Raw genomic sequence first — 5,684 nt, 5'->3', positions numbered from 1 at the left:
GCACCACCATGCCCCGCTAATTTTTTCTTTTGTTTTCTTTTTTTTTTGTCTTTTTTTAGTAGAAATGGGGTCTTGCTCTTGCTCAGGCTGGTCTTGAACTCCTGAGCTCAAGCAATCCTCCCACCTCAGCCTCCCACAGTGCTAGAATTACAGGCGTGAGCCACCGTGCCTGGCCCCCATTTAAGATTTTTAAAGTTAGGTTTTAGAACAGCAATTTATTACAATTTGCTTCTTGGTGAAACATTTTTCAATAAAAGAAAAACCACAAAATTATACTCCCTTAAGGTTTCCATCTTTTATATAAATAAAAATAGACTGGCCAGGTGCAGTGGCTCACGTCTATAATCCTAGCACTCTGGGAGGCTGAGGCGGGAGGATCGCTTGAGTTCAGGAGCTCAAGACCAGCCTGAGTAAGAGCCAGACCCTATCTCTACTAAAAATAGAAAAAATTGGCTGGGCGTGGTGGTGAGCGCCTATAGTCCTAGCTATTAGGGAGGCCTGAGGCAGGAGGATCCAGGAGTGGGAGGTTGCTGTGAGCTGGGCTGACACCATGGCTCTCTAGCCTGGGCAACAGAGCAAGACTCTGTCTCAGGGGAAAAAAAACAAAAAAAACAAAAACAGATTAATGCTTACTGTAAAAAAATCAAATAATATAAAATTATAAGGAAGAGAGTATAAATCATCAGCAATCAAACAGCTCTTATGGATAACACTATCTTTAATATTTAAAAATCTACACAGAATCTTATATGAATAGATTCATATTCACTTTTTAAAATTCAACACTGAGATGAAAATCTTTTCAAACTAGTCAAATATAATTATCTGCCATTAATTTGAATGATCGTATATTTTTCTACTACATAGGTATAAAGTAAAGGATGCAATCAAAGCCCACTTCATGGGCATTAAGCTCTCTCCTTCCTTCCTTTTTGCTATCATAAACAACATTGCTGTGCATATTCATGCGCACACAACACTGGGCAATTGCCTGGTTAACATTTGTAGACTATTGTATAAAAGAATCTTTTTAGGATATAGTCCTAAAACTCAATATTGTTTAGCTAAAACATAGTATTTTTAAAATTTAGATTTCACTGTTTCTGGGAGACAAAAATGTAACCTACTTTTAGTAGTTTGTCACCACTTTTAGAAGAAAATGGTCTGTCACAGTCATCATGTTATTTCAAAGGAAAACACCCTAAGTTAAGAATTTGGGGAAACACCAATCCAATCCCATCCTACTGGGTTCAAATACCAGTTCTGCCACCTAATAACTATATAACTTGGGCCAGTTACTGAATCCTTTGCCTTGGTCTTCCCAACTATAAAACAGTGATAATAACAGCATAGATTTCATGGGGTTGTCATGAGAGTTAACCATTATTATGACTATTGTAACTAATACTGGTGGTCTCTTCTTTAATTTCTCATCCTACAGGATCACAAATCTGAAGTTAAAAATTCAGAAAGGCCTGGCTGCTATAAAGATATTAGAGGAATTTTTATGACTCAATTTAAGCCCCCTTTTTTAAACACTTTTTTTTAAACCCTGCATGTTAACAGTTCCTTCGGACAGAACACAGAGCTTGAAAACTTCAGAACCATCAAAGTAATTAGGTAATAAAAATTTCAGGAGGCCATGTGATTGGTATTCCTAACATCAGGACATATATAAACAACATACACAATACTATAAACAAAGGTGAGTTAAAGGACAGTTTTCTTAAACATTGATTAAGTATATATGAAATTCTTAAAAAAGCATCAGACCTCTCCCTGACTAAGGAGTGTCTTTTAGAAAACATTTCAGCTACCAGAACTTTTGGAAAAGAAGATGTAATGTTTCAATAACAGCATGCAATTAATAGTCAATCCGAAACATCCAAACTTAAAGGTTAGAAGAATTGTCATATAATATAAGCATTATTTAATTTCAAATTCTCAGATTAACAAAGAAACAACATCAATAGGCCCAACATCACTTAGTATATTCATTAAATGAGAAAAGGTACCTCATGGTAAAGTCTTGTGTCATTCATTCTGATAAGTACCCCATCAATTCTCAAGAAAAACCGCAATAGCAGGAAAAAACTAGAAGGCATTACTCTCTGAAAAAAAAGTACGGCAATATTTTAATGAAAATCAAATATTTTATTACTTTGCTAAAAGAAAAATTTATTTTTCGGCTGGGCGCTGTGGTGCACGCCTGTAATCCTAGCACTCTGGGAGGCCAAGGTGAGAGGATTGCTTGAGGTCAGGAGTTCAAGACCAGCCTGAGCAAGAGCAAGACCCCATCTCTACTAAAAGTAGAAAAAAGAGCCAGGCGTGGTGGTGTGTGCCTGTAGTCTCAGCTACTCAGGAGGCTGAGGCAGGAGAATCTCTTGAGCCCAGGGGTTTGAGGTTGCTGTGAGCTAGGCTGACGCCATGGCACCCTACTCAGGGCAACGGAGTGATACTCTGTCCCCTCTACCCCCCCCAAAAAAAGAAAAATTTATTTTTTAAAAAAGCATTGGAAGAGAGCTGAATTCACAGTATGTAAAAATCTTTGAACTAGAGGTTATTTGTCCTAGCTCCAGCTAGCCTCAAAACCTTGTGTAAATTATTTAACATGGTGGTTTTAGTTTCCTACAATAGAATAATATTTTTTCTAGGTTAAAAGATATTGAGGTTTAAAAGACTTAAAACATATCCAAGTAATACGAAAATTGTAATGTTCATTTTAAAAAATGGTAGTACTGATAGTAATTGTCAACACCAATAAAATGAAAATGAAACAACAACATAGTTCTTCGTCACTACTCACTTTTACTCACTTTACATTAAATAAAGGCAAAAGACCCTAAACAGAATGTTCTCATTTGGTGCAACCAATTAGGCACTATTTCATATTGCCAAAGAATGGTTTAGCAGAACATTTTAAGATGTCCTTAACATTGTTCATCTGTGGCATTTCTACAAATCCCTGTGCTTTCCGAGTATAATCGCTGAAGAAAGCCAGACTCAGCGGTGAGAACAAGGTAGGTCCTGGTGGCAGAGAGGGAGGGGCTGATGGGGTATGAAATATTTAGGTCTTTAAAATAAATATGCTTGACCATTTACTAAATAAATATTTATTGTCTAAGTGCCAAGTTCTTACTATAGGAAGTCTTGGATTTATATAAATGAAAAGATAGAATCCCAATGCTCAGAAAGCTCATCAACCAGGGAAACAGTCAAACAAATGTGGTAGCTGGCATAATAGAGGCATGCACAAGGTTCAATAAGCACTCAGAGAGAGAAGTACCTAAATCTACTGAAGAAAGAAAGCAATGCTTGAGCTGACCATGGAAAGAACAGCTGGGAATGGGAAGGAGAATTCTGGAAAGACGAAAAGCACGTATCAAGGCATGAAATAGTAAGACGTTTTCAGGGAACTGCCTATAATTCCATATAAGCACATCAATGTGCTACATCAATGAAGAAAGAAGAAATAACAGGACGGCCCAACAATGATAGTGGCTTAACTACCTGGAGAATCAGCAGCCACAAGCCAAGTTCTTTCCTGCCTTAGGACTTTTATACACCCTGTTCTCTTACCTGGAGTATTCTCCTGGCTAATGCTTACTTGTCCTTCAGATCTCAGTGTAAATGTCACTTCCACAGAGAGGCCTTTTTTACCATTCCGTATCATAGTAGATTCTCTTGTTATTCTCCCTCATAGTACTCCAGCACAAATGAACACATTTGGAACTATATTCATTTATGTGTTTACTTGCCCAATGCCTCTCTCTCCACTTGACTATAGGCCCCAAGATGATGGAAATAGCTGCTTTGTTCATCACTGTATCCCTATTGCCTAGGAAAGTATCTAGCACATAGCATGTGCTCATTAACTATTTGCTAAATGAAATCAAGACTAGAAGCTATCTTGGCTGGAGCAAAGGCTCTCAGCCAAACTGCATTCTGATGGGGTTATCGGCAACAGATTTAAAAGCAAGACTTACAGTAAAGAAAAGCTGGAAAAAGAACTTGACTTACGACAACTTTGACATGTCACAACAATCGGGAAGCACATCATTACCCGACATCACTATAGTGTGATATCTATAATTTATAGGAAAGACTGATGCGCAACACTTCTTCAAATTTTAAACTTAGTTATCAACAGTCACGCTGGGCACAACACAGGCACAAGGTGAAGTATCATTTCAGCATGGCATAGTGGGGAGAGTAGGAAGTCAGGACACCAGAATTCTAGGGCCATTTCTATCATAATTCAGTGGTATATTTTAGGGCAGCAGTTCTCTCCCAAGGGATGTTTGGGAATTTGTGAGGGTATATTTTGTCGCCACAATAAGCAACCAATACCAACATTTAGCAAATAAGGATCAGAAATGATAGATCTGAGATGCACAGGGCAATCCTATACAACAAAGTCCAGTCCTGAATCCCACAAAACTTCCAATATCTCTCCTGGCATTCATGTAGGTAAAAAAAAAAAAACCTATTTGTAAGTATCTGACCTTATACTTAATTCCATTTTACACAGAAATAAAAAATTCACCCAATTATCCAGGAATGCAATTCCTAAGTCAAGGAAAGATTATACTTTGTTTTATTTAGAACTTTACTAAGAATTGTTCACCATTTTGGAAAATTACATCACCAGTGGCAATGCTGTTTGTGCTGTTTGAGTCACTGATAGATACCTGACATCTCTGTGAGCCTACATTTGTAACTGTCACATTCGTAGTAACTCAATATCCAAACACTTTAGTACAGACATATTTTGCATTTACACATTGAAATATATTTTATACTAAATCAATTTCCCCTAATTTCCCTCTTATTTTATAATTAGGATATTATGTTGATTCAGTGGAAAGTAAGTGGGTTATATTATCTGCAAATTTCACTTTAGGACAGTAATATCTATGAATGAATACTTCAGCTTAAAGTACTTGGTTAAAAAAATGGGGCAGTGGGTATGATAAGGTTGAGAACCACTAACTTAGAGTAAAAGTTACTGAACCACCCAAGGTCTCCCTCTTCATCTGTAAAAAGAGGGAATGTGAAGAAACAATTTCTCAGGCACTGTCACTCTGTAAAACTTGACAATTCTATAGGACTACCTTTCTAACAAAAGCTACATCTGCACAGATATTGCAAAATTCTTTGTACCAGAGATGAAGGATAAGTTCCTGCCCAGTATACTTGGAATCTATGTAAAACACGGAAGTAGAAGGTGGACAACATTCATTCCTGACTCTACTTGGAATGGGACTAACCATTAGCTGTAATAGCCTTTACAGAACACCACAGCACTACCAGTATTTGGTAGACAGGAAATTTGTTTTCTTTGAAAGCTAAAAACTAACATATTAGCATGAAAATAGATTCTCTCTAGATCTCTATTATTAGAATACAAGCTATAAGCCCCAGCAAGGATAGAAGAATGTTAGGGACACAAAATTCTAACCTAAAAACAACCATTGCTAAGAGAAGCTAATTTAGAAATACAAAAGAAAAATTAATTTCTGAAACAAATCTTTTAATTAGATATAGGTAACGCCACTTATATAAAGTTTTCAAACTCGTAATAAACTCAATGAAGCAAATCTAAAATATCCCAAATCTCATTGTGCACAGAGCTTTTTTTCCCTGGGCAACTGTACTACAAGGAAATTATGATTTTTTTTTTT

The sequence above is a fragment of the Propithecus coquereli genome, unplaced genomic scaffold (genome assembly GCF_000956105.1).
Source record: "Propithecus coquereli isolate 6110/MARCELLA unplaced genomic scaffold, Pcoq_1.0 Scaffold56, whole genome shotgun sequence".
Taxonomy (NCBI): Eukaryota; Metazoa; Chordata; class Mammalia; order Primates; family Indriidae; genus Propithecus; species Propithecus coquereli.
Note: the sequence above shows the minus strand (reverse complement) of the source record.